Raw genomic sequence first — 15,187 nt, forward strand, 5'->3', positions numbered from 1 at the left:
AGTTAATTTGTATTATAAATAAAGTTCAGTGAAATACCTTTTGAGAATTTTGAAAGTTAATTTGTAGTATATAGTACATAAAGTTTAATAAAATACACTTTGTGAGATTTTTGGCGGAATTGTGTGTTGCCTTCTTTCTTGTAATTCCGAACGGTGAGTACGAGGAAACTAATCGAAAAATACACGGTTTTCTGAGGAACGTATCTACCGTGTAAAAAAAGAGTTGGGTGTACTTATATACATGCATTCCAATATAATAAGCACTTAAATATCCAAACATGTTTACGTTATACATTTTACATTAATGTGGTGAACACATAGAGAGCGACACGACATGACTTGCAGAACGGTTCGCCAACAACAAGGCATCAGGGCTGAACGGTGTTCCTCACAAGGCCCTAAAGATCGCGATTAAACACAACACTGACCCGTTCACAAGATTGTTCGCAAAGTGCCTTCCAGAGGGCATATTTCCAAAAATTTGTCGATGTTAAGAATGCCTTTAATTCAGCCTACTGGCCTGATACTTGTAGTATAATAAGAGCTCTTCAATTAAAGAAAACACCACACTATTTGCTGAAGATCATCTCCAACTACCTGTCGGACAGAGTTCTACTATACGACACAGACGAAGGACCACAAATCTATGTGGTGACGGGCGGAGTTCCACAAGGCTCAGTCCTAGGCCCACTTTTGTGGAATATCTTAAATGATAGAGTGCTGCGCCTCCCATTATTCAAGGAGGTGCAAATAATCGGATACGCGGATGACATCCCGGTGACTATGGTAGCGAAAGAAATACACGGAATAGAGCGTCTGTGCAATCATGCAGCGACAAAAATAAAAAAATAGCTTATGGTAACTGGCCAAAAGATAGAAGCCGTACTAACCATAAACAGCAAGAAACTAGAGGTCGCCACACTCAATATTGACGGATATACCATAACGACACAGCAATTTTTGAGATATCTAGGAGTGATGATAGACTCGAGGTTAAGTTACAAGACGCATATAGACAAAGCCTGTGAAGAAACATCAAAGGTTAATGCGGCGCTAACTACGATAATGGCTAACATTGGTGGACCAAGGCAGAATAGATGAGTACTGCTGGCTAAAGTAAGTCAGTCTATACTTATGTATGCTGCGCCCATATGGGGGAAAGCGCTGCAGCAGAAAACATTCGCAGAAAAGGCGAAGTCAATAGTCCGACTGAACGCAATAAGAGTTACATGTGCCTACCGCACTGTATCACATCAGGCGGCTGGAGTCATATCAAGCCTTATGCCATGACACCAAACATAATGGCCATGGAAATCAAATTCGATAAAACGAAAAGCACTGGCGCTCTCTTAACAAAAGAAGAGAGGAAGCAGGAAAGACAAAGGAGCTTAAAGGAAGAGCAGAAACGATGGGACGAAGCAACTACAGGGAGATGGACGCACCGGCTTATTAGAAGCATACAACCAGGGATTGAACGGAAACAAGGGAAAACTGATTTTTATTTTACGCAGTTTTTAACAGGATATGGTTGTTGTGGAGAATATCTATACAAATATGGACGAAACAAACTGCTCCTTCTGCAGCAGCAGCGACGAAAATGCAAAGACTTGAAATAGAAAATGGGACAAACAAACGAGTGACATCGGTGAATATAGTGATTTACATGATCGAATCGAAGGTGGTCTGGGACAGAATGAGAGCATAGGCAGCTATAGCTATGCAAGAGTTAAGGAAGAAAGAGTGGCTACGCAGCAAAAACAGAAGGATTAATCGGAATTAGAGCGAATCGGAGGAATGAAGAAATAGCTGGGCTCAGAAAGCTCTGCAGTTCAGCTAGACGCCGCCTATACGTAATCAACGTGTAGAAAGCGAAAGCAGTCTCTGCAAAGTAATTATTTAAAAGTCAGAAGAAGTGTTTTGAAAAACTCTGTGAGGAAGCAAACGAAGGCTCCTGGGGAGCAGAATAGAAAATCTGTATGTCAAAATTCAAAAATAAGACACAACAACTCAAAAGTGCATCCTTCATCAGAAATGTTGTCGAAACTTTGTTTCCAAAACACCACATTATTTCTTTTTCTAAGCCTCGAACCGAAGTCGTAGAGCCACCACTGCTAGTTAGTGAAGAAGAAAAATTGGGCATAGCCGGAAAAATTAAAAGCAGAAAAGCGCCTGGATTAGATGTCATACCAAACAGTGACTTAAAGGAAGCTATGTCTCTGAAAGCAAAATTGTTCTTAAAAATGTACAATGCGTGCTTAAATGAAGGGATATTTCTCAACCCATGGAAAGTGCAGCGATTGGTTTTACTTCCTAAACCAAAAAAGGTTCCGGAGGAACCTTTATCATATCGACCTCTTTGCATGCTTGACACTATTGGGAAAGTATATGAAAGCATAGTAAGAAACCGCTTGGAGTTAGCAATGCAGAAAGCCGGCGGATTATCAGAAGAACAATACGGTTTTATGAATAAGAGGTCCATCGTTGGCGCACTATACGATGACGTTGACATTGCGAAATTCCCAGTAAGTGGCAAGCGATGGAAAGGCGAAACAAAAAAATATTGTGTGCTGATCACCCTTGATGCGAAGAATGCCTTCAACTCAGCAAAGTGGGCAAACATAATCAAGGCTCTGTATAACATACGTGCTCCTCAACATCTTAAGGAAATTGTTATGAGTTATTTTGAAAACAGTTGACTATTATTCGATACAGATAAAGGCACCAAGAACTACTCTATTTCGAGTGGAGTACCGCAAGGCTCGGTACTAGGCCGCCTTCTATGGAACATAATGTATGTATGATGTTGTGCTAAGGAGATACCAACCGAAAGCTATTAAATTAGTTGCATTCGCAGACGACCTTATTGTGGTAGCAGTGGCTAAACACTAGGGTGGGTCGATTCCGGACTTTTTTCGATTCGGGATTTCTAATAGTGCGGAAAAGTTGCCTTAGTACTTCCTGATTCCAATGCAGCTTTTTGTTTTGAGATCGGATTGCATCTTCAACCCCAACTTCGGCCTTGAAATTTCGGAATTTCGTGAAATTGTCTACCTATCGCCTGAAATACGCATCTTATGGCAAAATGTATAAAACAAAAGTTATTTGTCACGCCATTTGCTACCGAATGGACGAACCGTTCCCGAGATACAAGCGAAAAGGCGGCGCGCCACAGCGCAAGGTGAAAATTGGTGCAGCTCTCAGCTAACCTGTATTGGTCACCCAGAACCCACCGCGTGGAGGTGGCTGCTCTTCGGTTGCTCAGCAACCGCTACAACATCATTAAAACCCGTTCCGAAAAGCAGCACAAGTCATCACTAATCAATTCAAGAGAACCAGAGACGCCAACGTTCACACTAAGGCACAGAGAGTCAACCAAATAAATGATGGCATGCAAGATATCCAGTCATTATACAATGAGTCACCAAGCGAGTACACCGACCATAAGCATTTTTTATAAGACGACACGGTCTACCAACCTTACAGCGCACATCACCAGACGGTATATAACGGAGTATAAACTTTTAGACTCAGGCGCAACTAGTAGTTATATAAAAAGAGATTATTCATACGCTAAGAGAATTGCATTAGATAAACATATAAAAACAAATACGTTAAATGGTGGATCAATTATAACTCACAAAAGAGAAATAAATTTAGTTGGACATGATTTAAATTTTTATGAAATTGATAAATGGCTGACATCATCGCCGTCCAAGAAATGCGATGGACGGGACAACAACTGCGCCGAGTAGGTCCTTGTGGCATTTAATACAGTGGACATTAAAGCAGCGCGAATTCGGTGTGGGATTCGCGATGGGAGAGAGACTCCATCACCGAGTACTGTCATTCATCCCCGTGGATGAACGTCTAGCCACAATCCGCATCAAAGCGAGGTTCTTCAACATATCGCTGATTTGCGTCCACGCCCCGACGGAAGAGAAGGACGATGTAACCAAAGATGCCTTCTATGAGCGTTTGGAGCGCACCTATGAAAGCTGCCCCCGCCACGATGTTAAAATCATGCTTGGCGACTTAAACGGTAGGATGGGCAAATAAAGTATCTCTGGCGCAACAGTCGGTAAATTCAGCCTCCACGAGGAAACATCCCCAAATGGGTTGAGGCTGATCGAATTCGCTGGGGCCCGAAATATGGTTATCCAATATTCCAGCATAGAAAAATTCACCAAGCTACCTGGCTGTCTCCGGATCGAAAAACCACCAACAGGATCGATTATGTTGTGATAGACGGAAGACACGTCTTCAGTGTTTTAAACGTGCCACCGGTCCAAGGTCCTAACATCGACGATGCAGGATGAGATAAATACCGAGTGCTGAAGAGGGAAGTGAGACGCATTTGCAGGCAGAGCAAGAAAAAACGTTAACTCGGCTGCACCGAAGCTAATATACCCTTCACATTTCTTTTAGCAACTATGTGTACAGTTTGTATGGAAGCTATATGCTATAGTAATCCGATCTGAACAGTAAACCATGTCAAATTTCGTGAAGATACCACGTCAAATGCGAAAGTTTTCCAAACAAAAACTTGATTCCAATCGTTCGGTTTGTATGACAGCTATATGCTGTAGTGAGCCGATCTGAATAATTTCTTCGGAGATTGCATTGTTGCTTTAGAAAATAATCTATACCAAATTTGGTGAATATATCTTGTCAAATGTGAAAGTTTTCTAGTTCAGTTTGTATGGCAGCTATATGTTATAGTGGTCCGATATCGGCTGTTCCGACAAATGACGTTTGCAAAATTTCAAAACGATGTTTTAAAAGCTGAGGGACTAGTTCGTATATATACAGACAGACGGACAGACGGACAGACATACGGAAATGGCTAAATCGACTCAGCTCAACATACTGATCATTTATATATAGGGTCTCCGAAACTTCCTTCTGGGTGTTACAAACTTCGTGACAATTTAAAATATTAAAGTATTTTCAACCTTTTTTGCAACTATTTCTGTAACCTCTTTACTCCTAGGTTCATAGTTGTCGCCTCGGAGTCGCCCTATACGAAATCATTCAAACTGATAACACAAAAGAACATCCTGGTAAGTAGGTAACTGGGACTCAGAGAGATTGTACGGATAATGCCAAACACAGGACATTTCTGTCTAAATTTAAATTTAGATACAGACATTTTGAGTTCTGTGTTCTGTTGAGAGAATATAAGTGATAGCACTAGGCGAAATCAACGACAAGAGTGAAGGAATTCGATGAAAAAATATTTATGTGGAGACCAGTCCGAACGTGTCGTATGGCGCAGGGAAATGAATGTAAGTGATAGAACTCGGCGAAATCACCGACAGGAGTGAAAAAACTCGATGAAAAAATATTTGTGTGGAGACCTATCCGAACGTGTCCTTTGGCGTAGGTGAATGAATGTGAGTGATAGCACTTGGCGAAATCAACGTCAAGAAGTGTGGCCGCAAGCCGATTTTCACCTTGCGCTGGGGCGCGCCGCATTTTCGCTCGTATCTCGGGAACAGTTCGTTCTATGGCCATGATCACATATACCATTTCGGTAGCAAATGACGTGACAAATAACTTTTGTTTTATACATTTTGCCATGAGATGCGTATTTCTGGCGCTAGGTAGACAATTTCACGATTTTAGGCGAATTTCCGAAATTTCAAGGCCGGAGTTGGGGTTGAAGATGCAATCCGATCTCAAAACACAAAGTTGCATTGGAATCAGGAAGTACTAAGGCAACTTTTCCGCACTATTAGAAATCCCGAATCGAAAAAAGTCCGGAATCGACCCACCCTACTAAACACCTCGATGACCTCCGGAGCAAATGCAATGAGTGCATAAACGGTCTGCGCCAATGGTTCTTCTCAATGAGTTTAGAACTGGCTGATCAGAAGACAGAAATCTTGCTCATAAGTACAAGAAAAGTGGAGGAAAGTATATCTCTCACCATAGGAGATTGCGAGATTCATTCATAGCCACACCTAAAATATCTGGGAGTAATAGTAGACTCATGGCTCAAATTTAAGGATCACCTAGAATACACTTCAGGTAAAGCGAATGAAATCCTGAATGCCTTATCAAGAATGATGGCAAATAAAGGCTGCATGTTCCAGCCGGCGTTTTCGCAAAGGTGACGAGATCGATTGTGTTATCAATGACTTTAGAACTGGCTGATCAGAAGACAGAAATCTTGCTCATAAGTACAAGAAAAGTGGAGGAAAGTATACATATTTCTCACCATAGGAGATTGCGAGATTCATTCATAGCCACACCTAAAATATCTGGGAGTAATAGTAGACTCTTGGCTCAAGTTTAAGGATCACCTAGAATACACTTCAGGCAAAACGAATGAAATCCTGAATGCCTTACCAAGAATGATGGCAAATAAAGGCTACAAAATGATAAAAAAGAAGAGCCCAACATTACTTATCGCCATAACTTGGAATTATAACAAGTAAGGAAGGGCTAAATTCGGGTGCAACCGAACATTTTATACTCTTTTATTGTTCATATACTATTTATAACTCATACCAAAAACGAAATTACATGTAGTATATGACAGTGGGGGGAGATATCTTGTTATGAGCCACGCCCACTTTTTCAATTTTTTTCTCACAAGTGCCCCTTGCTACTGCGATCGCTTTTGCCAAATTACATTTTTATATCTTAATTTAATGCTGGCACTTTATATGTTTTCGGTTAATGGTCCGATTACGCACATCTAAGAAAGAACCAGAATACCAAGTTTCGCTTAGTTTTAGATGATATGAACAACCGGTAGGTGAACAAAACGATAATACTCTGTAGGAGCAGGTTGCAAGAGTATAAAAATTCCAATATTCTACGGCGATGTTAAAGAATAGACCAATTTTTATAACGTGTGCCTAGATATAGTACATTATAACGTGCAGTTACCAAGCGCAGAAAAAATGCTGTGTCTTCGTCTCTGCTTAAAAAGCGAAGCTGCGCGATTAATACATCACATACAAATTTCGTCGAAAAAGTTTGCAGCTGAATGGAGTCTACTTAAGCAAAGGTATGACAATCAACGAATTCTGTTCACAACGTAGTGGGACGGAGTAATATATTAACAAATTATAAATAGTGACAATGCTGAAAGCGTGAGGCAATTATTAGATACTATAACGGAGTGTCTTAACGCTATAGAGTCACTATTAATAAGCATTGAATAAGCTGATCCATATATTGCACGTGTAATTGTCCAAAGAAGGGCTGAAATTATATGAACAAACAGTTAAAAAGACGAGAGAAATTCAACAGTTATCAGACATCAGAGAATTTTTGGATCAACAATATCAAACATTGAAAGTAACATAGTAATAGAACATCTTAATAGAAATCGTAAACAACATACATATATTCCAGGTCAATAACACCTTGAATAATACAAAACAGCCAATCAAGCAGATGTGTACCAATTGTAAAATTATAGGTCACACTTTACCGCAATGCAGAAGATTCAAAAGCATACCCATTGATGATAAGCGTAAATATGTAAAGAATAACAAAGTCTGCTACAGTGCCCAAATCATAATTGGGGAGAAATTTACAACATGTCGAATCCGAAGAGTACAAAAAAGCTATGTCTACAACAAATAGCTCAAAAGCAGTTATTCTAGCTACAGCTCAAATAAGAGGAAGAACAGCAGGTGGGGAATATTGCAACGGGCACTCATAGATGAAGGAACACAGCTGATCAATTATTGCCACACATAATTCAAAAATTGTTGTTGTTTGCTGTACTCATAGATTTACTCGTAGATTACTTATAGTTTACCCGAAGTTCCAAAATTCAAACAATCGTCGCAACGCAATGAACTGACATGATACGATTGGAACCGAAGCCAGCCATACCGTTTACTCGATCGTGATTGCCGAAGAACTGGTTGTTCGTGTTGCATCAGATCAGTTGACGCGGGTCGGTACTCGAATTGATCAACATTGATGTCTATGATGAACTGTATTGATTTGATTGTGCTTTTTGCACGAGTGTTTGTTTTGATTTTATCACTTCATACTCGTTGCAGCTCTCTGATGCATTTATATGCAATACGCACGCACTCAACTTTCAACACAAATATATTTACTTAGGTTAAGATGTATACATACGATAACCTATTGACCTAAGATATACATTTAGGCAACTGATTATAATTGCAGATGTGCACCTGAAAACAACCCCATGCAGCATAAACAATATGCAACATATATACTAGAGTGATTCAAAAAAAATTTTTTTTTTTTTTCGTTTGGTACTCGGAAAAATAGGTTCCTATACACCTCTAAGAAAGCCTCTCCAAATATGAGTTTTTTATTGTAACGGGAAGGTCCTCCTACATACAGTTTTCTATTTTTTCTTATTATCAGATAGAAAAATTTATATCTCGCTTCCAACTATTTGAAAAAACATTTTGTTCCTTAGATTTTGTAGGAAATTGGATAAAATTTTATAACTCAATGAAAAAAAATTATTATGAATGATGAAACCCATAGTTTTGTAGGCAATTTGCTGCTCTATAAAGATGGTCTTATATGATTTTTCGATTAAGTTAAGCGTTTACGAGATATTCATCGTCAAACATCAATGCATATTAAGGTGGATCAAAAAAAAATTTGTTTTTTTCGTTTGAAGACACCTCTAAGAAAGCCTATAAGTTTCAACATTCAAAATATTTTTTTTTCATTGAGTTATAAAATTCATAAGAAATAAAAAATTTTCCCAAAAATAATCAAACTTTAACCGTTAAACCCGTTTGGGCTTACGAAAAAATCATTATAGACCTTTTTTGTAGAGCATCCAATTTCCTACAAAATTGGTGAATGAACGTCTAGCCACAATCCGCATCAAAGCGAGGTTCTTCAACATATCGCTGATTTGCGCCCACGCCCGACGGAAGAGAAGGACGATGTGACCAAAGATGCCTTCTATGAGCGCTTGAAGCGCAACTATGAGAGCTGCCCCTCCACGATATCACAATCGTGCTTGGCGTCTTTAACGCTAGGGTAGGCAAGGAAAGTATCTTTGACACAACAGTCGGTAAATTCAGCCTCCACGAGGAAACATCCCCAAATGGGTTGAAGCTGATCGACTTTACCGGGGCCCGAAATATGGTTATCTGTAGTACTGGATTCCAGCATAAGAAAATACATAAAGCTATCTGGCTGTCTCCGAATAGAATAGCTATCAACCAGATCGATCATGTTGTGATAGACGGAAGACACGTCTCCAGTGTTTTAGATGTGCGTCTGCTCCGAGGTCCTAACATCGACTCGGACTAATATCTTGTTGCAGCCAAGATTCGCACCCGCCTCTGTGCACGCACGACTACACACACAAGGAAGGTTCGACGTCGAGAAGCTGCAATCACAACAGACAGCCGAACGATTTTCTACTCGGCTTGCACTCCTGCTCTCTGAGAGCACGCGTCAACAACCCGGTATAAGGGAACTGTGGGACGGCATTTCAAATTCCTTACGTACAGCTGCAACCGAAACCATTGGTTTTCGGAAAGTGCAAAAGAACAGCTGGTACGACGAGGAGTGCCGTGTCGCAGCGGAGAGACGTTACGATCAACCACAACACGTGCGGAATGGGATAGATACCGAGAGTGTAAAAGGGAAGCGAGACGCATTTGCAGACAGAAAAAGAAAGAGACTGAAATGCGTGAGTACGAAGAGCTTGATATGCTGGCCGACAGGGGTAATGCTCGAAAATTCTACGAAAAAATGCGGCGGCTTACAGAAGGTTTCAAGACCGGAGCATACTCTTGTAGAACCCCCAAAGGTGATCTAGTGACCGATGCCCAGAGAATACTTAAATTATGGAGGGAACACTTCTCCAGCATGCTGAATGGCAGTGAAAGTATAACACCAGGAGAAGGCGAACCCGATTCCCCAATCTATGACGATAGAGCAGACGTTGCATTGCCCGACCAAGAAGAAGTTCGAATAGCAATTACCCGCCTGAAGAACAACAAAGCGGCGGGGGCCGACACGGCGGCAAAGAACTGATAAGGAGCATGTATCAGCTTCTTTGTAAAATATGGTCGAACGATGGCATGCCCAACGATTGGAATTTATGTGTGCTCTGCCCAATCCACAAAAAGGGAGACCCCACAATCTGCGCCAACTACCGTGGGATAAGCCTCCTCAACATCGCGTATAAGGTTCTATCGAGCGTATTGTGTAAAAAATTAAAGCCCACCGTCAACAAACTGATTGGACCTTATCAGTTGGCTTTAGACCTGGCAAATCAACAACCGACCAGATATTCACCATGCGCCAAATCTTGGAAAAGACCCGCGAAAGGAGAATCGACACACACCACCTCTTCGTCGATTTCAAAGCTGCTTTCGACAGCACGAAAAGGAGCTGCCTTTATGCCGCGATATCTGAATTTGGTATCCCCGCAAAACTAATACGGCTGTGTAAACTGACGTTGAGTAACACCAAAAGCTCCGTCAGGATCGGGAAGGACCTCTCCGAGCCGTTCGATACCAAACGAGGTTTCAGACAAGACGATTCCCTATCGTGCGACTTTTTCAACCTGCTTTTGGAGAAAATAGTTCGAGCCGCAGAACTAAATAGAGAAGATACCATCTTCTATAAGAGTGTACAGCTGCTGGCGTATGCCGACGATATTGATATCATCGGACTCAACACCCGCGCCGTTAGTTCTGCTTTCTCCAGGCTGGACAAGGAAGCACAGAAAATGGGTCTGGCAGTGAACGAGGGCAAGACGAAATATCTCCTGTCATCAAACAAACAGTTGTCGCACTCGCGACTTGGCTCTCACGTCACTGTTAACAGTCATGGCTGTTAACATTCGAAGTTGTAGATAATTTCGTCTATCTTGGAATCAGCGTAAACACCACCAACAATGTCAGCCTGGAAATCCAACGCAGGATTGCTCTTGCCAACAGGTGCTACTTCGGACTGAGTAAGCAATTGAAAAGTAAAGTCCTCTCTCGACGAACAAAAGCTAAACTCTATAAGTCGCTCCTAATTCCCGTCCTGCTATATAGTGCAGAGGCTTGGGCGATGACAGCAACCGATGAGTCGACGTTACGAGTTTTCGAGAGAAAAATTCTGCGAAAGATTTATGGTTTTTTGCGCATTAGCCACGGCGAATATCGCATTCGATGGAACGATGAGCTGTTCGAGATATACGACGACATTGACACAGTTCAGCGAATTAAAAGACAGCGGCTACGCTGGCTAGGTCATGTTGTCCGAATGGATGAAAACACTCCAGCTCTGAAAGTATTCGACACAGTACCCGCCGGGGGAAGCAGAGGAAGAGGAAGACCTCCACTCCGTGGGAAGGACCAAGTGGAGAAGGACCTGGCTTCGCTTGGAATATCCAATTGGCGCCACGTAGCGCCACGTGGCGCGCTGTTGTTAACTCGGCTATAATCGCGTAAGCGGTGTCTACGAAAATTAAGAAGAAGAAGGAATCATTTGAATATTTCTTAAAAAAAAAAAACAATAATTAAACAATAGAAACAACCTCACAACTATATATATAAAAGAAAGTTGTGTTAGTTACACCATTTATAACTCAAGAACGGCTGAACCGATTTGGTTGAAAATTTCATAAATACACAAATTATATTCCAAATCATAAGCATTTGTTCAAAATTCATGTTTGTAGGAATCATCTAAATATTTGCGTACAATTTTAAACAGATTCTTCCTCAAAAAGAATACAATTGCTATGTATTTGGAATAGTAGAAAAGAACTGCAACCAAATACGCAGTGCAATGGATTATAACTGGCTCAGTAATCAGTCGATGAATATTATACAACGTGCATCCCAAAAGACTGATGTCATAACCTTTCCAGCCGACTTTTTCGTCTTTTCACCCTTGAGAACCGGTTCATCATGTGCAGTCCACTAGAATCACTGTCGATTGGACTCCAATGGGAAATTATGGAGCTATGTTTCTATTGTCACACGCCGACGCAAGAATTTTGTTTTATTACGGTTAAAGAGCACTCAAACACTTTTCAGAATCAGTTATTCGTTGTTTTTGTTGGATTATGAACTTGCGAGGCACCCACTTTGCACAGAGCTTTCGCCTCTTTAGAGCATCATTGTCCTCGGTGCTCATTTCGCCTGTTTCCAGCTTAGCAAATATCTTTTCAACGGAGGGTTTCCCTGAGCCCAAATGCAACAGTATTTCCCCCAAAAAAAAAAATGCTTTATTAACACACGAAATTCTTTAGGATCCATTTTTTTTATAAACTAACACAAATTGCTTCACAAAAATGCTATACGTCATTAACTAATAGCTATAATCCAACTAATACATATCAAATAGATGGTAATAATAGTACTATCTATGTATCAGCCACAGTGAAGCGTGGACGGGTCCTCTGGTGTATTATATATTCAATAATGTATGGTGTGTTTATTTTAGTTTTAGTTTTTTATTTGCTAAATAAGAGATAATTGAAAACTTTAAACCGCTCGCCTTAAAAATCGTCTTTATGTTATGATACTATTCATCTAAAGGAGCGATATGTATGTATATGTACTCTGTGGTGAATTTTGTACATTTCACCTCCTTCAAAGTAATCCCCTCCCGCTGTAATACACTTATGCCAACAAATGTTCCAGTTATCATAGCACTTGGAGAAATCCTCCGTCGTGATGGCCATCAGAGCCTTTTTCGATTCAAGTTTTATATCCTCAATTGAGTCAAAACGATGTCCTCGGAATGAATGTGAATTTGTGAATAGCCAGAAGTTACATAAAGGTAAATCAGGCGAATGAGGTGGTTGTGGCACGATATTTGTTGAAAATGTGGCGAAGTCAACTTTCTGAATATGTGATGGTTATTTTTGAGAAAAGAAAATTAATTGGTGAAATTTTGGTTTAAATGAAAAAACGAAAATTCCTATGTTAAATGAATAGAAAACCAAAAAAGCGACCTCTTAGAATTAAATTTCAGCGCCTGGCCTGAAGGAGGATTTTTTTGCCAATCACTAACATTTGAAGGGGTAAGAGTTGAAAAAAAAAATCAAAATTTGTTTTGAAACACCCTAGTGTATATTCAGAATGATGAGACGAGTTAAAATCCGCATGATTGTATATCTGCCCGCCCATCCTTCCACTGTAACTGAAGTAAAAGTGGTGAGTGGTAAGCGCGTTGTTTAAAAAAGTTACGAGTTCGTAGATAGGTGTAATCGGACCACAAAACGCCATTAACCGAAAACCTGTAAAGAGTCATAACTGACATAGAACGCTGTAGCTAGGGGCACTTGTGTGCAAAAAATTTTGAAAAAAGCACATGGGCCCGCCCTCTAATAAGATGCATGTACACATCTCCTATGTCACCAAAGCTAAAATTCGCCCAACACAAATATTATAATAACTCCGACCTACAGTGTAACATAAAATTGGGGGAAATCTTGACCTAGCCCCACATAACTAATATCAGGATTTTCGAATAACCGGCTGACTTTACTCCATATGATAGGTGATTGCATGTAAGGTACCTTAATGAAACCCCGGAAACATCTTTTTAGTATGTGGCAAAAATAATATTTAATAGATAAAATCGGATAGATACTACCCCAACTCCCATACACTACATATAATGATTTTCGTTTTTCTCACAAACCTATGCACCACACATATGTATGTATGTCGATTAGCGTATAAGTTATATATAACTAATATAAAATAAAAGGATGGAGTCATGTGTAGAAGTTCACGCAATTGAGGAAAGTTCTCTGATTGCCATTCACTTGGCAGTAAACGATTATTTTACATATGCCTCCGGTCCGGTAACATTCCCTCCGAAGGGTTGTGTACTGGGTTTGGGACCCGCCACGTAAAAAAGTCTCCAATGAAAAAGCATAAGCAGCCTCGGATGAGAGACTCCAGTTTTGATGACGATCATGGCAAACGCATGAATGATAACGATTTGCATACACCTGGAATGTCCGGTCCCTTAAATGGGAGGGTATCGCTGCCCAGCTGGTTGATGTCCTCGTTAGAGTGAAGGCTGACATCACCGCCGTATAAGAAATGCAATGGACGGAACAAGGACTGAGGCGAGTAGGTCACTCATAGCATTTACTACAGTGGTTATATAAAGGAGCGCAAATTCGGTGTGAGATTTGTGTTGTGAGAAAGACTCCGCCGCTGAGTACTGTCATTCACCCCTGTAGATGAACGTCTAGCCACAATCCGCATCAAAGTGAAGTTCCTCAACATATCGCTGTTTTGCGCCCACGCCCCGACGGAAGAGAAGGACGATGTGACCAAAGATGCCTTCTATGAGCGCTTGAAGCGCAACTATGAGAGCTGCCCCTCCACGATATCACAATCGTGCTTGGCGTCTTTAACGCTAGGGTAGGCAAGGAAAGTATCTTTGACACAACAGTCGGTAAATTCAGCCTCAAATGGGTTGAAGCTGATCGACTTTACCGGGGCCCGAAATATGGTTATCTGTAGTACTGGATTCCAGCATAAGAAAATACATAAAGCTATCTGGCTGTCTCCGAATAGAATAGCTATCAACCAGCGATCATGTTGCAATAGACGTAAGATACGTCTCCTCTGCAGTGTTCTAGACGTGCGTCTGCTCCGAGGTCCTAACATCGACTCGAACCACTGTCTTGTTGCAGCAAAGATTCGCACCCGTCTCTGTGCAGCAAAAAATGCACGTCAACAAACACAAGAAAGGTTCGACGTCGAGAAGCTGCAATTACAACAGACAGCCGAGCAGTTTTCTACTCAACTTGCACTCATGCTCTCTGAGAACACAACTCGGTATAAGCGAACTGTGAGACGGCATTTCAAGCTCCTCACGCATAGCTGCCAGCGAAACCATCAGTTTTCGGAAAAAGCAAAGGAACAGCTGGCACGACAAGGAGTGCCGTGTCGCAGCGGAGAGGAAACAAACTGCTTATCTCGCAACGTTACGATCGACCACAACACGTATAGATAGATACCGAGAATTGAAAAGGGAAACGAAACGCATTTGCAGACAGATAATAGCAATTACCCGTCTGAAGAACAAGAAAGCGGTGGGGCTGATGGATTGCTGGTCGAGCTATTCAAACACGACGGCGAAGAACTGATAAGGAGCACATATCAGCTTCTTTGTAAAATATGGTCCGACGCATGCATGCCTGACGATTGAAATTTAAGTGTGCTCTGCTCAATCC

General features: G+C 41.1%; 1 protein-coding gene across 11 annotated transcripts in view; it reads right to left on the minus strand.

Annotated features, from left to right (window-relative positions):
- LOC120781698 (glucose-6-phosphate 1-epimerase) overlaps window positions 1-15,187 on the minus strand; it is a 223,682-nt gene that overhangs the window by 67,621 nt on the left and 140,874 nt on the right. The gene's annotated exons all lie outside the window — the stretch shown is intronic.

The sequence above is a fragment of the Bactrocera tryoni genome, unplaced genomic scaffold, assembly GCF_016617805.1.
Source record: "Bactrocera tryoni isolate S06 unplaced genomic scaffold, CSIRO_BtryS06_freeze2 scaffold_7, whole genome shotgun sequence".
NCBI lineage: Eukaryota > Metazoa > Arthropoda > Insecta > Diptera > Tephritidae > Bactrocera > Bactrocera tryoni.